Source organism: Arvicanthis niloticus, chromosome 19 (genome assembly GCF_011762505.2).
Source record: "Arvicanthis niloticus isolate mArvNil1 chromosome 19, mArvNil1.pat.X, whole genome shotgun sequence".
NCBI lineage: Eukaryota > Metazoa > Chordata > Mammalia > Rodentia > Muridae > Arvicanthis > Arvicanthis niloticus.
Window position 1 is genome coordinate 23584360 of NC_047676.1, and position 21206 is coordinate 23605565.

Consider the following 21206-nt stretch of genomic DNA (forward strand, 5'->3'; position numbering starts at 1 on the left):
CTTAGATGGGCACACTTCTCGTCAACTTTACCACTACTCTCCGAAACCATAATTTTACCCTAAGCCATTTGTGATGCTGCTCATTGCTGTGATTTTACTTTATACATTCAAAGGTAACTGAAAAGCTGTGATGTCCTTAGTATACAAAGAAAATCTTAAAATATGATTAAGATTTATTTTGTTAGAAACATATGAAGATATATAGAAATTAGTCATAAGAAGCTAAGAGAAGTTGTCCCAACATGGCTTCTTATGTGAATACTCAATTCATAACCTTTGTCTGGATAAGTGGTTAACAAAATCTGTGTTCTGTTGAGGACACAGCCAAAATCAGCCAATTTTCATTTGTTATATCATATTTTAGCTGCCTCTGTTGTACCAAGTTCAAATGATAAAGTATAATAAATTTGCAATTACAGTTTTCCACCTTTAAAAATATAGAAGCAAATCATTTTTTTCTTTTATTCAATTGTTTCTGACCCTTTTCCCTACTTCCTCCCATTTCCCATAGTCTTCCATCATTCCCCTCACCCATGTGTGTGTATGAGTTTCCCTCTAATGATGTAAATATAACAATTGCATCTGCTTTCAGATTTGCTTTGTTTGCATCTTGAATCTTTTCACATTTTTTCCATTGTCCACTGTGCATTTTCTAAGACGTTCTTCTCTCTCATTGAAGACTTGAGTGACACCAGTAATCAGAATCCATGCCAGACTGAAGACCAGTAGCAAAAGCTGCAAACCATATGGTCAGGATTACCATACTTCTTCATAAAAAGTATGTTCATTACCTTGACAAAATGCCCCAAAGCAATGCAACTATAGGAAATGTATGTCTATTTTGGCCTTCAATAATTAGACAGTACTCTATCACCATGGACACCTGAAGGAAACAGCAACGTAATTGCTGGCCACACCACATCCCTAGTCAAAAATAATGAAAGAGGAATGTTAGATTAAAAAATTACTGTTTTAATTATTTGATTTTTTAAAGTGTAAATATATGTGTGCATGTATGTATGTATGTACGTATGTATGTATGGGTGTTACATGTCTTTGTGTATGTACATATACATGTATATATGTATGTATGCATTTATGAAATCATGTGCTCATGCATGTGTCCCTATCCAGATAAGATTTGGATCATAAAGAAAAATTCTTCATGTTATTGTTTTTATTTCTTATTTATTGTTTTGAATTGGTTCAAATTTTTTGTATATAATTATTTTCTTCCTATAAAGCAGTTTTTAATCTTGAATATTCATAATATGTAAGATCTTTAAAATATTTAAGGAGAGTTTTAAATATATACCTATTGATCATGTCATGATTTTGTTTGTTCAAAGTATCATAACAAGTAGCTTGTGTGACATTTAATGGTATTTAATTATTGCCAATTAAAATATAATAGTTAATGGTGTATTATATATGTTTATATGTATATATATTTGTAAAAATATATAGATGTATGTGTATATATTTATCTAAGTTTAATAATCTACTTCATAGATTTCCTTTTAATTGTTTTTATCTGAAAGTTATAACAATTTTGGCATTTCTATATACTTTGCATATTTTACTTCATTTATTCATTTATCATATTTTACTTCATTTATTCATTTATACAATGAGGTATGAAATCTAACTGAAATGTACCCTGGCATCTTTACTTTGCTTTTGACCTTTTAACACCAGTTATTTTTGTTATTAGTAACTTTCCTTGCCATGATGACAAAGTACCTGAAGAAGTGAACTTCAGGGAAAAAGGCATATGTTTGCTTACAGTTTATGATATATAGTCTATCTTACAGATGAAGACATGGTTGCTGGACCAGATTCTATGTCAGCAACAGCCTTCCACATAACTTGACAATATGTTTATTGGTTAGGATATTAAGATGAGATCAGAAACTGGGCCAGAATATATTCCTCAAGGATTACATATCATGATCTGTATCTAAAGTTAAGCCCTAGATCTTGTTAGCCTTCAACCCCAGAAGCAGAACAAGGCCCTAAAGACTCAATAATAAAATAATAGTAGTATAAGATATTTTAGTTTCTTTTTGAAAATATGCCTTTTTAATTTTTCAGAAATATTTTCTATATTTGCCTTTAATTTTTTATTGGATGTTATATGTATTTACATTTCAAATGTTATCCCCTTTCCTGGTTTAACCTACAAACTGCCTATTTCATCCCCCTTCTGCCTGATTCTATGAAGTTGCTCTCCCACCAACCCACCCACTCCCACCTCAACACACTGGCATTCCCCTACACTGGGGAATCAAGCCTTCACAAGACCAAGGGCTTCTTCTTCTATTGATGCCAGACAATGCCATCCTGTTACTTTTGCAGCTGGAGCCATGGGTTACTCCATGTGCACTCTTTGGTTAATGTTTTAGTCCCTGGGAGCTCTGTAGTGTCTTGTTGGTTGATATTGTTGTTCTTCCAATGGGGTTGCAAAAGCCTTCAGCTTCTACAGTCCTTTCTCTAACTCTTCCATTGGATACCCTGTGCTCAGTCCACTAGTTGGCTGTGAGCATCCACCTCTGTATTTCTCAGACTCTGACTGAGCCTCTCAGAAGAGCTGTATAAGTCTCCTGGGAGAAGCACTTCTTAGCATCCACTCTAGTGTCTGGGTTTGGTTTCTGTTTATGGAATGGATGCCCAGGTGGGGCATTTTCTGGATGGGCCTTCCTTCAGTCTCTGCTACACACTTTGTCTCCATATTTCCTTTAAACAGGAGCCATTCTGAGTTAAAGATTTGGAGATGCATGGATGTACCCTTCCCCCAACCAGGGGCCTTGCCTAATCTCGGGATATGGTCTCTACATTTTCTCCCTCCCCATTTGTTGGGCATGTCCACTAATCTCATCCCTGTTGGGTCCTGGGAGTCTTTTGCTTTTCTGGCATCTGGGAATTGCTGGCAGCTACCCCCAGTTCCCCATCTCCCATTGCTACACATATCTGTTCAATTCCTCCATATATCACCCCTATCTCCTCCCACACCTGATCCTGCCCTGCTTCTTCCTCCTCTCTTCCTCTGAAGCCCCTCCCACAATCTACCTCCCAGGAGTATTTTGTTCCCCCTTCTAAGAAGAACTGAAGCATTCATATTTTGGTCTTCCTTCTTCTTGAACTTCATATGATCTGTAATTTTATCTTGGGTATTCGGAGGTTTGGGGCTAATATCCACTTATCAGTGAGTGCATACCATGTGTGTTCTCTTGTGACTGGGTTATGTAACTCAGGATCATATTGTCTAATTCCATTCATTTACCTGTGAGTTTCATGAAGTCATTGTTTTTATAAGCTGAGTAGTACTCTATTGTGTAAATGTATCAAATTTTCTGTATCCATTCCTCTGTTGAAGGACAACTGGGTTCTTTCCAATTTCTGGCTATTATAAATAAGGCTGCTATACACATAGTGGAGCATATGTCCTTATATGTTGGAGCATCTTTTGGGTATATGCCCAGTGGGTATAGCTGGGTCCTCAGCTATGTCCAGTTTTCTGAGGAACTGCCAGACTAATTTCCAGAGTGCTTGTACCAGGTTGCAATCCCACCAACAATGGAGGAGTGTTCCTTTTTCTCCACATTCTTTCCAGCAAGTGCTGTCACCTGAGTTTTTGATCTTGGCCATTCTGACTAGTGTGAGGTGGAATCTCAGGGACATTTTAATTTCAAACTACACCATGGTTTCAAAGTGTTTTCAACTTAGTTTTGATTCATGATATTTCAATGCAGCCCCTGCTGGCATGTGACTGTTCATCCACTTTTGTCAGCTCCGCTGGTACTGAGATTACAAGCTCTCCTAGCTATGCTAAACAAATAATCATTCTCTTGATACTTCATAACTGAGCGTAATCCTTGCCTCAAATATTTCAATTAATAATTTTATTACTTAATTATTCATACAAGGCATGTCATTAGGATAAGTTCACTCATACGTATATTTTGAGAAGAGTAACTTCTTCTATGATCGAATATGGTACCCCATCCATCACTCTTCTTATTTTTCCACTTCTTTGTTGGCAATAGCCCACCTGTACTTTCCTGGTCATTCCCCTTTAAATTCCACATATGAGAGAACATAAGAAATATCTGTCATGGTAGTGTGGCTTATTTCACTAAACATGATTATCTCCAGTTCTATCAATTTTTCTGCAAACAAGATAATTTCATTCTGCTTCATGGCTAAATAAAACCTCTCTCTCTCTCTCTCTCTCTCTCTCTCTCTATATATATATATATATATATATATATATATATTATATATATATATATATATAATCATTATCCCTTCATAAGCTGAAATATATCTGGCTTGATTTTATAGTCTGGGTATTGTTAATAGAGTTAAAATAATAGAGGAATGTGTAATTAAGTAAATTTCACTAATACTTTTTTGTGTACACTGGAATAATTATAATTCTATTGCATGATGGTTTTACTTTTTAAAAGAAGCATCTTTCATGATCATTGGAGCATTTCTAAAGTACAGACTCTCAACATTATATATTGATTCAATTTTCCTCATATTTGTTTGTTTTATCGACAGTAAATATCTGAAAAATACTGACAACTTCAAAGTAGTTTGAGTATGTGTATTTCTGTTAATTTGGTGTGTGTGTGTATGTTTATGTGTGTAAATAGTTTTGTATTTGTGAGTGTCTTACATTTTGGCACGTATCCTGAAGAAGGTAATATGATTTATAATTAACATTACATTCATATATTAGAAATATCTTACATATATAATAATATATTATATTATTTTTCATTCATAACGTATCTTTAATCACATTCAATTCTGTCTTTTATTATTTGACATTATTTTAAATATTGATTTTGCATTTTTCCCAGTGATTCTAACTTTGAAGTTTTTCATTGCTTTTTTCTTTTACCTGGTGTTTTACTTTCTTCTTGTTTTATTATTCAAGGTTTCCACATATATACACACACACACACGTGTATATATATATATACATATATATATGTGTGTGTGTATGTGTATACATATATACGTATATATATGTATACATGTATACATATATATATACATATATATATATATATATATATATATACATATATGTGTGTATGTTTGTGTGTGTATACCATATTCAAAACAGGATTTGACTAACTAAATAACAGATTATATTGCCATATTGCCCTTGGCTTTCACAATATTCAGAATGTGAAATTACTAGGGCTTTCAGACAGTGATCTAATCTTAACAAGGTGTTTCTGGATCTTACCCAGAATGCAGGAAGGAGTTGCAGCCCTTGCTTGTCACTTACATCATGGCTAAAAGACCAGTGCCCTGGCACTGCATTCCTTAAGTAACATATCCTAACCTCTAAACACTGCCAGCCACTAGATATTCTTTATAAACTTGATGTCTTGATATTGGAAATTTGATATGGAAAACTACAGTGAGTTTGACACTGATTATAAAGCAAAAGAAAAAAAAGAAGTGTCTGCCTTTAACAATCAGATTGTTTACACTGAAATCTCAAACTGTGATGGGAGGTTAGTTTACTAAACTTTAGTTGCAGTTTAGCATTACTAAAACAGAGTTTTAAATAAAAATATGCATTTTGTAAGAAAATATGTTATTAGATAATATTAGCTTAAAACACTGATGACTTTTACTTGAGTTTCCTCCTTTTCTAACATTGGCTACTGAATGCCAGGACAGAAGCATCCACAATGATAATTTTAACATGCTTTGTACTGACAAATATAGAATACTATCATTAGAGCCTGAAATAATGAATTCTCTAGGACCCTTTATATACCTCAGTTAATTGTGCTATGTTTTCCACAAGTTGACGTTTGACTGACATATGTGCCACAGTAAGTTACAGTCCACAAATGTAATTAAAATCTATAAATACAAACTTGGGATAATATAGTATCTACAAAGATAGCATTCTTCCAAACTAAAGTCTCATTTCTTACATTTGTGATCCATGTTATTTTAAGGTTTTCATTTCAGTTTAGGGATCAAATCTTTGTTTATTTGAAATTAGCTTCACCCAAATTCTTAAGATACATTTTCCATTCATAGAGGTCATGGCAAAATATGGTCACCTTTGAAGTATAAGAAAATTCCAGTCCTCAGTTTTAAAGGATGGTAATTTTCCTTGAGAGCCTCAGAGGACTTTTCTTTCTGCTTTGAAAATTTACCTTTGAGATATAATATATTTATACATTTTTGCCATCCACTAGAATGTAAAACTGTATTACTATTATAGACTTGTATTACTTAAGAGTAACACCTGAACATTTTAGTGAGAAATGTAGTTGCATGGAGGTATGAATACATTCTTAGAAATTGCATTCTTGTGAGCAAGTGAAAAGTAAGATTCTTTGCAGGAATAGAAGAAAAAGAAAATTATCAGTAAGAGAAAATTTAAGAGGTTCCTAGGGAAAAGCCTCTCCAGTACTAAAAATTGTTGAAATTCAGTAATTATTATAATGCAAAGTTGTTTCCTTAACACTTTCTATGGGATTATCATTATTTATACATAATTTTCTTATGGATTTCTCAAGAGAGCAATATGAAATATCCATTGTACCTGCCTAACATTTGGATTTTAAAGCATAATTTTCACACTATAACCACTATTCTAAATGTTTTTTACACATTCACAAGTATGTGTGTATGCTATGAAGCCTGAGTCTACTATTGATTTTAGGAAGCCTTCATTATTCCTAAAGCATATATTTTTAAGTTACCACACACACTATAACCGATACATTCAAATATATAAATGAAAAACCTTATAAAAAGTAGAATGTTTAATTAGCACTCATGCTTTGAAATGCATACCAGTTTTTATAAAACTTTTGGAACTCTCTAATATGTTCCTGTTCATGCAATAATAGCACATATACATGACCATGAATGCTGTTCCTAACTAATACAAAAATGAGATTTGTACAATCCATGCTTTGGTTCTGGGGTTTCTCTACTCTCAATGGTACTAATGCATAGAACAGAGCCAAACAGGCACAAATAAAAACATTTTCTCCGAAGTTCCATTCTTGTTTATCAAACGTTCAATTTCCTTTTTGTTTCACTTCATTTGATTCCATTAGGCGTCAGCTGTAGCAGCCTGGGGAAGATTGCCAGCGGTTCTTCCCTGTGGCTACTTAGGTGTGATGGATAAAACAGGAACAGCAATGGCAGAAACAAAATAAAACTACGGAAAACAAACAAACTAAAACTCATTCCATTTTAAGTTTTGCTTTTCTGGTTTTGCTGTTTCCATGTGGAATATCCCCTGAAGCTAAATTTTCTCAGGATGTAAATACTCAAAACTGCATTGGTTGAATAAACTGTAGTGCAAAGCCATTCACCTAGAGAACATAGAGAATGAATGGGAGGAACAAAAGTCTGCAACAGAAGAATTGCATTTAATTTGCTCAGTCACCAACTAAGCAAATTTATTTACCCCTCACACTAAAAATGTATTTAATTTAGCGAAATTACAGAAATAAAAATGAAGATCATCATTCTTGAATAATCATGTGTATTTCTTATCTTCTCAAAGAGAAAGTGAATAGGCTGACGCAGAGGTTATCACTTGTTCTTCATGAACTGATGTCAGAATTTTAACGACAAAAATGTTGTGCAGATGAAGATAAAAATGAATTTTCATATCAAGAGTGATTGCACCACAAAATTTGTGTTATGTAATTCATGAAACTAATTTTACAGCAAGACAATTAATAGCTCCTCCTTCTTGTCAGTAAAACATTATGAGTAAGAGTACTTTTCAATGGTTTAGGGTCTTACTAACTTCAAAAGTGGCCTTGGGGAAGGTGTTAATAAGGTACAGCATTTGCTTTAGCAAGGCCTTGAATCTGATTCCAGCATGTACATCAGTTGCAGTTTTCTGTATTTGTCTCCCTCTATTACAAAAAGAACATTCCTTGGTGACTAGCAAGAAGTGCACTTCTCTATGGGTATAAAGGCAAATATTTAGAATATAGATAGGAGTTATTCTTGTTTCCTACATACTGATCTATAAAGAAAGACAGAAACAGATAGGCCTCGCCATCTGTCTGTTTTGCAAATAAGTATGCATTTCTCTTTTCATAAAGTTATATGTATGTTCCTCATACACAGATGAATACAGCAAATAGAAGGTTAAGGAGCCATGAGTCTGCCATTCTACTAAATAGAATCCTTAATCTAGAGGCAAAAATCCCCTTCCTTTCCTTATTTCAACTCGGAAGAATAAATTAATCTCCATGAGTCTGATTTAAGCGTTTGCCATCTTCACTTTGCTCAGTCTTTAAATTATTTATACCTTCCTTTGCCCTCAGTGATTTAACTTAAAACCCATAATCTGAAAACTGTTTGGATGCCTGTGTTTGAGATGAACAACAAATTGAAGTTAATTCCACTTTCAAACTTAATCTGTAAAGAGAAAATCCCAAGTGAAAGTGTCAGAGAGAGATGCTGCCTGGACAAAGGCAGAGATGTACATGAAAATTCTGTGTTCAAGGAAGAAAGCCTGTAGAGATAACCTTGAGAAAGGGCAGCATGCCTCAGCAGTCAGAGATATTCTAGGTAGAGAGACAGGTACACAGACAAGGAAGCTAGAAGCATGCATGAGTGCTTATCCTGTACAAGTTTGTCCTGCATGAAGTTGGCCTTGACGAATGAAGTATTTCTGGTTTTGTTTGTTTGTTTGTTTGTTTTATTAATTTATTCTGGAAAAAATATTTGTAATTGTACTTGTATTTCTAAAGTCCATGCACAACTTTAGACCTGTTTCTGTATCCAGTGTATGGTAACCAAGATCCCAAGAGTGAGATCTGCTCTTGTTCTATTCTCTCGTTGGAGTTCTTCTGTTTGGGAAATCTTTACAATTTAAACACTCTCAAGTGCAGCCTGTGAACTAATGAACTGATCTTCATGCTGTTATATTTTTCTTTTCTATAAAACTCCTCCATATACAATTCACTTCCCTCTAAGTCAGTAAACTTGAACATTTTTAAAGCACTCTCCACCTTTGTCCATTAAACATTGCAAATATCGTTCGGCCGCATGTAAACAAACACAATGAGAAAGTGTTCCACAGCAAATACAACCTTTTAGAGCAAAGTTATGTATTATTATTTTTCCAGTTCTCTGTGCATATTTGTAACAAGATATACTTTCTAGATTATTCATGAAGGGTAAAAACAGGCTGAAGAGAAGACTCAATAAAGTACTTGCACCAAGAGAGCATAGACACAAGCTCAATTACTGAAACACACATAAAGCTGACAGAGCAGAACATGTTTGTAACTGCGGAGCTTTGAGAGTGAAATGGGTGACAATGGACAATAGATAAAGTTAAATGTATTTTCCTCTTTAGATGGGTACGGCAATGAGAAGGTTAATGAGTCATGAGTCTCCCGATCTACCAAATCGGATCTTTATAATCAAGAGGGGAAAATGCCTTCCGTTTGTTATTTCAAGTAGGAAGAATAAATTAATTTCCATGAGTCTGATTTAAGTATTTGATCAATTCCAGGATTCCCATATGCCAGCTAGGCTGATATACAAACCAGTAATCAAGAAACCATTTTTAAAGAAAGTATTAGTTAAGGTCTGATAGATAAGCTTGTTTATGGACCTCCCCACACTGTTCATCATTTATCTCTTCACACACACACACATTGCAACACAGAATAATTAATATGCATATGTAAATAAACATATATATACATATATATATATCCACATATCATATACATGTAATACACATACATACATATCACATTAATTGTAGAAACCATTAAAGAGATAATTTCTCATTGGTCTTTTGGTGGGAAAATCTAAAAACAAGTCCACAAAAGATTTCCATAATGTGTTGTAAGAACTATTTAGAAAAGTTTGTAGTGGTTTGGATGAGAATGCTCCTCTAGGCTAATATGTTTGAATAACTAATCTCCTGTTGGTAGAATTGTAGACTTACATTTTCAAAAGTCTTGAATTTTGATAGAAAACTTAGATTAGAAAAGCTACAAGGAGTTTGGGGAAGCAGAATATATGTTTAAAGAAGTAACATATGAAGAAAAATAACAAGAGGTCTTTCATGTGATATAAAACAAAGCTGTGAACAGAATCTTCTTACATGAAACCCAAAGACATATTGACCATAGATTACAAGCCTTCAAAATTAAGAGCAATACATTAATATCATCTGAACCACATAGTGTGTGTTCTCTTTGTATGGCAATCCTATACGTGAATGTAGACTTTAACATGGGATATTAAAATATGCAGACATAAGATTTTAAAATCTAGTATATCTTAGGGAAAAAATGTCTCTCTCAAACAAATGTCTGAATCTTTACCTGAGGAGAAAAATCATCTCAAATTTAAGCTTCTGTATGTAGTTTTTAAAGTAGAAAGGCAAAATGATGAAAAGTCACTGTTTTGTATTAAAATACAAGTGAACCTACAATAAAACCATGTTTGTTTGTACTAGAGTTAGATGTTTAAACAAGTCAATAAATTTTTGGAAACATAGAAAGGAAATGGTTTGTTTATTTTTATTTCCACACTAATTTCAGTATTGACAGAGGCTGGAAATGTGATCACCTTGGAGACCACTAAAATCATTTCATTCACAAAATGGTTGTTTTATGAGTAAGTGCTCGGCAGATTGCCTCCCTGTCAGGAGCAATGCAGAGGACGAAGCAGATGGCCACTGGAGTTTGAGAACATCTGTTCACTTTTCCTTCCTTTTATTGGTCCAGAATGTAAGAAAGATAAGTGTTTTCATATATAAAATGATATTGCATTACCAACACCAAGAGGCTACAGCTGGAAAGTGACTGATCATCAGGACATGTTGGTAAGTAAAACAATAGTGTGGAAGTTCTTTGACTGTGGAATAAATGCTACTGTACTGGAGAGAAAAGGAAGTTCAAGCTGTAAACTGAAAAGTGTTTGAATTTATGACGTGGGTTAAAGTTGGACAATGTTTACTTGTAAGCAGTGAATTTGTATTTCAAAATAAATTGGTATTTATTCTTAACCATGAAAAATAATTCTGCTAATGAAATATTAATAAAGAATCTTTCACCTAGCATTCTTATGTTAAATTAATATATCTAAAATGCAAATTTCAGTAAAACATATGAATCAAACCAAAAAATTATTAAGATGAAATTTTTTTTTGATGCATAGCTAGACATTACGGTCAACAAAAGTGTAAAGAATAATTCTACCTTTTAAAGCTTCTCAAGAATATTAATACAGAAAAACACACCAGAGGCCTGAGATATGGGACACCATTTATAAGTACTTGCTGCTCTTCCAGATGACCTCAGTGGAGTTCAGAGTGAATAACAACTGTTTGCAACTTCAGCTTCACATCTAATGACATTGGTTGGTCTCTTCTGGCAACTGTACACACATGGAATACACATACACAAATGCAAATCTATGCACATAAATATAATTTTAATGATATTCCCAAATGTAAATGTAATGGAAGTAAGAAGTTAAAAACTTGAACTTATGTGGATTATTAACTCATGTTTTCAAAAAGTTCAGACTTTGCTTAGTTGTATTTAAATATTTAGTTTTATATGTTTGTAAACCTAAATTTATATTTGTGTTTATATAAATTTGTTTAAATAAAATAAATTCATTAAATTTATCTTAATATACACCACACACACATATATACATACATATATATGTAAAAAAGGCATGAATTTTAAAAAGAAGAAGGGGTGTATATGAAATGGTTTGAAGAGAAAAAAAAGGAAAAGGGAATCATGATGAGATTATATTAATATTAAAACAAAACATATTTAACATTTTAAAAAGTTCCAGGAATCCTAAAAGAGCCCCTGATTGGCTTTTCAGTGATACTCACTGGTGTTTAAATTCCTGCTTTGTTTCAAGAGCCTTTCTCCTTTCCTTTATTCTCGAGTTCTTTCTGATAACCACCTGATCCCCATCCATTCCTTGCAGGGTTCTGCTTTGGAATTCAATATGGCAGCAGGGCCCAGTCTTACATCATTTTTCTCAATCAGGTTTCTCATTATCCCTGTCTTTAGGCAAGAAAAAGATTCCTATCAAGAAATGATAGTCTCACAGCTTCTAAACATTCTATGTGAGCAGAATGCAAACATATTTTTATTTTTTTGTGTGCCTATTGACATTATGAACTCATAATGATGGCAACAATATTTATTATCAATAATTTCAAGATGGATTTATGTGTTCATATTAAAAGACAGAAAGGCACTCTCCTTATGATCAAGTAATTATACTGGCAAATTTATTCATTAATAATAAAAATAGAAAACAATTTAATAATAATTCATAACTCCAAAAAGTCAATCTAATAATTGTAATTCAATATTTATGAAGGGGTTTTTATTTTTGAGGTAAAATTGAATTAGAATGAGCACAGGTTGAATGCAAATATTAAAGTGTATTGGCAACTTAAGTGTTGTTAAAATAAAACATCACTATATTCTTGGAATATTACTTAGAACCTTGACCTCCTACATTGTTACACCTTTATAACACATTATTTTGTTTTGACAATAGCAGGTAGCTATTGGGAGCAGTCAGCCAACAAGTTTTATGTCTTGCTTATTTTCTTTGCCTTAATTATTTTTTCCAAGATGCATATGCTTTCCCGCATTTACTAGCATGTTTCTTTTATTTAAAGATTCCCTTATACAAAAATATGAAATAAATACTCACTTTACTAATTTCTTTTGTGTTATTTGGCATTTAGATCTTTTTTATAATTTCAATCTTGACACTGTTTTGTAGTTTGCATTAGAGATGGAACTTTTATGATTTTGAAAATATTAATTCATAGACAGGAATTTCAGACTTATAATCACTTTCATATTTAGCATTTTAACTATTTTTTCCATTCTAATATAAACATAAATTTAAACAATTCAAAATGATAGTTATCTGGGCATTATTTACATCGAATCAGTATGCCCTTTTTTGTCAGTAAAGGCAGATATTCATATATTTACAGGCACACATTTGCATTAGAAATCTAATTCAGATATACCTTTGGAAATGTTTTGCAATTATACACATTTTATTTTGCTTATTTTACTGCATACATATATTTACTTCATTTTTTTTTTCACATTTTCTGCCGTAATTTTCCTGGATGTTTATCTGACCTCAAGTTGAAAAGTAAATGTTTATACATTTCATTTAGAGTCTCTGTGTTTTTCTATAATAATGTTATTATTATTAATACTATTATTATCAACTTAGGATTTTTGATTTGTTTGATTTTATTTTGCTTTTTATTGGATACTGACTCTGGCTATACAATTGCTCAGAGAGTTAGATCTCCAGTGTGTTGTCTTAACAGCTGAACTCTAACAGTACACATTTTGTGCAAGCCATATCTGTTATAGATATTGTTTGAATATTTCACTGTTTTCTATTTTGATGAAAGCTGTTTTATCATACTTTCTCTTTATTATTATCCTATTTATAAAACGTTCTATCAAAATATAATTTAGCTAAACAACTTGTAGCTACGTGTCTTTAAAAAATCAACTACAAATTTTTTTTGTAAGCTTCTAGTTTTTTAGCATTTATATTTATATATAACTAAAGAACTAAAGTTTCTATTCATCTCAAATTAAATGTCGCATTTGGTGGGATTAAAGCTTAGTTTATTCCATATGTTTATCCATATGTTTAAACAACCTCCCACCTCATTTAAATAACTTTATATCTTTCCAAAATGTTAACATATAATTCTTATATGTTCTGATATTGTATATTTTCCCATTCAGTCACTTTCCCCCACTATTCACATACAAATAATAATTTTTTAATTGTATGACTTTATAAGATTTTAAGTTTTGAGGAGGAATATGGTGCAGAGGGTAATCATGCTACTTTGAGAGTAATTTTTAAGATACGTACACCTACAAATTGTTTTAAATGAGAAGTATGTATGGTGGCATGGTTGTAGTCAAGGCCCTAGCTAAGTGAGGAGGTGGGATTCCAGAAGTAAGCTGGCTAGCTGTACTAGCAGCATCATTGAACTGTGGATCCAATTCAGCATCCCTGTATCAATAAATAAATTAGAAATTAATCAAGAAAGGAGCATTTCGTAGATATCTGTACTCAACATCTAAACACACATACACACACACACAAGCACACACACACATGTATGCACAAATGCACATGCACAAGCACAGTCACACATGAGTGTGTACTTGTGCTTGCAAGAGTGCACACATACAAACACAGAAAAACACAAATATGCAAATGCTTGCCCACCACACTTATACAGGTTAAAACAAAATATTTGAACTTTTTGAAATTTGTAGCTCTTAAAATATTTTCCATTTTACTGAGGATTTACCAATGAACACATAAGGACTCAGACTTTCCTTTACAAGGAACATTATAGTTTATGAGAAAATATCATTACATAGTATTGATTACTTGGCATCTCATTTCTTTGTGATTCTATAATATTATTTATACGTTTCTGGAAGTTTAACAATTTTTTCTAAGTTAGCCTGTGTTTGTACTAATACACTTTTTATTCGCTTGTATTTCTATACTGTCATATAAATATAGTCTCTTTTATTTATGTCTGTAAGTATGTATTTTCTTTTTGTTACAGCTAAGAATCTTTCAGTTTTATTTTCCAAAGAATAAGTTATTTTATAGGTTTTATGTATAGTTTCTAGTCTCTTTCATTAAACTCTATTATTTCTTCTCTTTTCTCTTAATTTACTGGTTTTCTGGATCTTCATTAATTATACAGATATTTAATGACAATGATTTGATGGAAAGTATTTGTTGTTAATGATTTCATGTTAGATTTTCATGTTAGACTTCATGTATCATTTTGGATACACTCTGCAAGTTTTGATACTTTAGGTTTCATTTTGTTGTTTCAAGAACATTTTAAATTCATAAATTCACCTATCAATATCTTTTTGGCCAATGGTTGGTTAGTGGAATGCTGTTTAGTTTATATATGTGTGAATACTGCAAAACTTTCCCTCTTTTCTAGTTCTAACTTCATATAACACTGGTCTGAAAGGCATTATTTCTGTATTTAAAAAATCCACGACAGAAGAATGGATACAGAAAATGTCGTTCATTTACACAATGGAATACTACTCAGTTATTAAGGACAAGGACCTCCTGAGTTTTGCAGGCTGATGGATGAAACTAGAAAATATCATCCTTAGTGAAGTAACTCAGACCCAAAAGGACATGCATGGTATGAACTCACCAGTAAGTGGATATTAGCCAACAGAAAAGTACAGAATACCCATGATACAGTCCACATAACTCAAAAAGGTCAACAAGCTGAAGGGCTCAAGTGAGGATGCTTCTATCCCACTTGGATGGGAGAAGAAAGCAAACACAAGGGGGAGGGAGAGAGGGACCTGAGAGGGAAAGGGAATGGGGATGTAGGGGAGAGGGCAACGTTATCTGGTATTGGGTGGGTGAAGAGGACTGAAGCCCTAAGGGCCAGCAGAAAGAATGGAAACAGGCAACCTCGGGAGGTTGGAGGGAACACTTCAGAATGCAACAGAGACCTGGGAAGTGAGGGACTCTCAGGATTCAAAGGGAGACATCCTAGATGAAATGCCTCACAGCGGAGAGGGAACTTGTAGAGCCCACCTCCAGCAAAAGACAAGGCTTCTAGTGAGGGATGTGGTTGCCATCCCACAGTCAAAACTCTGACCCATAATTGTTCCTGTCTGAAAGAACTACAAGGATAGAAATGGAGAAGAACCTGAGGAAAAGAATATCTGGCAAGAGGCCCAAAGTGGCATCCAGCTCAAGGAGAGACCCCAAGGCCTGACGTTATTACTGAGGTTATGGAGAGCTCACAAAAAGGGACTTATCATGGCTGCCCTCCTAAAGACCCAACAAGTAGCTGAAAGAGTCAGATGCAGATATTTACACCCAATCAATGGACAGAAGATGCTGACCCCTGTGGTTGAATTAGGGAAAAGCTGGAACAAGCTGAGGAGGACAACCCTGTAGAGGGACCAGCAGTCTCAATAAATCTGGACCCCTGAGATCTCTCGGACACTGGACCACCAACCAGGCAGCATACAGCAGCTGATATTAGGCCCGTAACACATACCCAACAGAGGACTGCAGGGTCTGGGTTTAGTCAGAGAAGATGCACAAAAACTTCAAGAGCCTGGAAGTCCCAGGGAGTTTAAAGGTCTGATGGGATGGGGGTGGGTAGGGATATCCTTGTGTAGACATGGGGGCGGGGAGGAGATGTGAGAGATGAAACAGTCGGAGGGTGGACAGGGAGGGAAATAAAGTCTGGAGTGAAAAAAATAAATAATTAATCATCATCATCAACATTCAACATTTTTGTTCTAGTATAGCCTATGATCTCTCAAGAAGAGTGACATTCTGTTGCATGAAATGGTTGTATATGTCCACTTTAGTTTAATGTGCGTTCCAGTCTAATATTCCCTATTGATTATATGTCTAAATAAAATTTCCAATTTTAGTTGATTATTCATGACACCACATTTCCCATCTTCCCTTACATTTAGTAATTATCTGCTTTGTGGGTTTATACAAACTGATAATTTTCATGCACATACTTAAGGTTATTTTATTGAAGATCCCCTGTATAACTTTGCATTTCTTTGTCTATATTTCATGTCTGTGTAAAAAAAATCATACTTTTGTCTTAGGTATTAATTTATGTTCAAGTTTTTTTATTCCTTCATTCATTTACATATTATATACCAAATGTAATTATTGTTATATGTATGTGGAGGTCTGTGAATAACTTGAGGGAATGATTATTTTCTTTCCACTTTATGAATATCAGAGATCAACACATATCATTAACTATGGCACAAGACACCTTTAATCTCTGAGTCATTCTCCAGGCTCATTTTTTGTGTTGTCTTTAGAGTAAAATGTGACTTTTGTAGGCAGCAATTAGCTACATTGCTTAAAAGAAACACTTACTCTGTTACTTGATGTGTCTCTATTAAAATATTTATCTATTTGTTTTTAATTAATTTATGCCTGATAAGATTTATGACACCTATGTCTCATTCCACTTTACATTGTTTCTGTACTGCCTTGCTGTCTTCCTGTGTTATTTGACACTATCTGTAGAGGTATGTATTTATTCTTTACCTTCTTCTCTTGTATCTATTTATATAGAGTTTTCCTTGATGGAAATATCAGTGCCTCCATACAACACTTTAGAAAAGTCTACTTAAAATATTGAAAGGGAGTTCTGCACTCTTTACTTTTATACTTCTAGCACATTTTACATTCTGATGTAAAACTTTATATCTTTTAAATAACTTCTTTATCCTAAAAGAATATTGTAGCCATAAGGTGTTAATCATTTTTAATATCTTAGTACTTTAGTCTTCAAATTGTAGGTTAAATCCAGTTTTGGATTGTGTGTGTGTGTGTGTGTGTGTGTGTGTGTGTGTGTGTGTGTGTGTGTGTAATTAAAAACATGTGTAACCCAACTTCCATTTAAAGTCAAGGCAAATCACAAGACAGACACCAGATAAACAAAAAATTTTAAATTCTTCAAACAACCTGCTACGCCCTTGATTGGAATAATTATTCATCAAAGATCCATTTATGTTACCAGACCTATTGTGTGAATCTTTGGGGAGGGTCTTTGGACCTGTAGAGGTACAGCATACTGTGAAGACCTTCTTAAGTTACCAGGAACATGTGTTTAAAAGGGCGATTTTGAGCCTATTATCTTCCATGTCTCCTTTAATAAACAATAATTAAACTTCACTTCTACTTTTTTCATTTTGAAGGCAGTGGAACCTATGTAAAACTGAGCATATCCTTGCTTGCTTCCCTAGGAGTAAGTTCTATTGTATGGCATTATCCTTGTGTATGTTTATTGAGGAAGTGTGTCAGGTTGCCTTTTTGCCTTAAGTTGATATAAACCCCTTTATCCTTGATTTTGGGTCACAGATATGAGTAGTTTATCATGGTAGGAGAAACAGCAAATATTCTGATGAAACCTGTTGCTAATAGTTTTCTCTTATGCTTACTTAAAATGTCCAGATTCTAATATTAAAATAAGATTATAGAAAAATTTGCACTCCTATGGTGTTTTTCTCTATCTGCTTGCTCTACTGAGGACATGCCCTTTTTGCAGTAAATTAATTTCCCTGAAGATATCTATAACAATGCATTTCTGAGGATATATCTTTGTAGCCCTTGGCATATATGAAAGATTTTTCCTTCCTTGTTACACAAATTATATAAAAATGAAATTTATAATTCATATTTATAAATGTTAAAGGAATTAAACAATATGTAAACAATAATTAAACAATAATCTGTTAATTTTATTTATAATGACTTAATTTTTATATAATTGTATGCTGATGTTGTAAATCTAGGATATATAACTACTATTGAACAGATGAAAAAATCAACGCTAAGAAAAATTGTGAATCACGTTAGAGTAATAAGTTCAGACTTTCATTGTTATTATATGACTTTTAAATCAACTCTTACTTCATGTCTCATATGTTCTTTGTTACATGATAACACTAATAAGTAGTAGTGCTTCATGTCCAAGTGATAATTCAGTATGTCTTTCACAGCAAGGGACTGTTTATCTTTGCTCTGAACTACCTTTTCAAGGATAGTTGTGTATGGAATAATGGTTGGGAATTCTGAAAAGATCATGTCTCTCTAAAAGAATATGGATACTTGCTTTACCTTCTAACAAATATAGATGTCCATTTAATTTGGGTATGTTTATTTCACAAAGACAACATTTTTCAGTTGTAATCCAAATCCACTCTGTCTATAGAATTTAACTTAATTTCCAAAGACCCTCCCCAAAGATTCACATAGGAGGTCTGGTAATTCATAAATAGATCTTTGATGAATAATTATCTCAATCAAGGGCATAACAAGTGTTTGAAAGCTCAAAGCTTCCAAAGCTCCTTGCACGGTTTTTTTTTTAATTTTATTCTTGAGATTATAATATTATTTCATTACTATATTATATATAGGCAGCTCTTATTTCCCAAATGTCCCATCTGTCTTCATTCAAACAATACCTTTTTTCCATCAATTCTTTTTATATGCACATATGTTTACACACTTTTAGTAGAACACAAAATATGTAATAGGTTAAAGGACTGAGTAAAGTAACACTCCAAAAAAACAAAAGAACAACAACAAAAGGTAAACAATGTCATCATTTTAGTGAAAGTCCAAGAGAAACAGCACAGAATACAACTATTCTAGTTCCTACCACTGTTAAGATGTGATTGTTTAACATGTGAGCATCGTAAATTATAGTAGGTCTTCCATTTTGGAGGTAGACAAAAATGCCATAAGGAACACAATTCAGATATATTAACTTTTATGACAGGAAAGAAAAAAAATGATTCAAAATTAGATTTAGTTGGGCTGAGAAATGGCTCAAAAGATACTAGGCACAGCCATTATCCACGTAAATCATGTGAATACAAGTAGAATAACACAAAAAATACTTTTTTTTTTTTTTTTGGTTTTTCAAGACAGGGTTTCTCTGTAAAGCCCAGGCTGTCCTGGAACTCACTCTGTAGACCAGACTGGCCTCAAAATCAGAAATCCACCTGCATTTTATTATTATTATTTTATGTAGTCAGAAATATAATATTATTAAATTTTATATTATGAATAATCAGGTACATAAGAAAGACTGTATTTGTAATGACTTGGTGAAATGTACAAGAGAAAAGTTACCTTTGAACAGATTTTTTTTAAAGTTCATGCATAATAGATTCTGGGTAACATTTTTCCGCATTCTCTGTTTGTATTTGTTTTCTTTGTATTCACAATTAGTTTACTGTTAAGAGCTCAAGAGGTATTTGCTGTATTATATAAGCAAACCTTAAAGAAATATTCATTCTTTCATGGACTGAGAATGCCGAGGCATTATAGTATATATAGAATATGTTGTAGTAACAATGGGTGATGAATAAATAATAAACAAATGAATAAATAAATTCTAAAGATTAGATTCTCAAAGGGTGTGATGGTTTAAATGAAATGTTCCTCAGAGTCTTGGCATTTGAATATTTGGCTAACAGTTGGTAAGTATCACTGTTTAACTAAACTAAAGTAACATAGCCTTTTTGGTGAAAGCAGTCACTAGAGGTAGACTTTGAAGTTTTAAAGACTCATGACTTTCCTTGTTTCCTGAGTTCTCAGTGTCTCTGAGTGATGTATATTGAAGAATGACATGTATCCTATTTACATAACACAAACATATGCATGTTACATACATTGATGTTTAGTATATCCACTCACTGTAGTATAAACATGAATGAATATGCACAACATTAACTGATTAGATCAAAGACAGATACCTCCTAGGAAATCTTTTGATTGTAGGTGGTTTTCAAATACAAGTTCATCACCATTTCTACCTGGAGTATTTCCATTAAATTTTTAGACATTGAACAAGAAAAGAGGGGGTGAGGACCAATAATTTAAAACAATATAAATTATTTATTTTTCACGGGGATAGAAAATGTTTTATAATGTGGTTGTTAGCCAGTAACTGTCTAGTTAGAGCATATTTCTAAATGGCTAGCCGTTGATGACAGAGTTGTTTATTATTAAGTTAAGTGTATGCTTCTACAGGCCTTTCTTTTTATATGTTTACTCAGTAAGAAAACATATAATTCAGTATAAATTAGTACATGGAATTTATATTATTCAAAATAATATAAATCATATAAACACATACAATTACAAGACACAAATCCAAATTAAAGGATCAGAATGTAAATGAAAAGAATGACACATTTTAATATTATAACCAAGTAAGCTTTATTTTTCTCCTAGTTCTGATTTTCTTTCTTTTTTTTTTAAATTTCTTTTGATATGTACCCATCTAAGCTAATATAAGGAATTTGGACTATCAACAATGACCTCTTCCAAAAGGAATCATCAAATATTCATCATACAATCACAGTTGGTTCAGAATTAATGCATTCACTTAAAGAGGAGCTCCTCCATTTTTGTAAGTTATTGCTTGAATAATGAAATGATTGCCACTTAATATTTTTAGTAAATTTGAATTTATTGTATATCCTCTGGTACTGAAAACTAAGGTTTCTATTTCTGGGCCACATTATGTTGAGCAGAAAAAAATA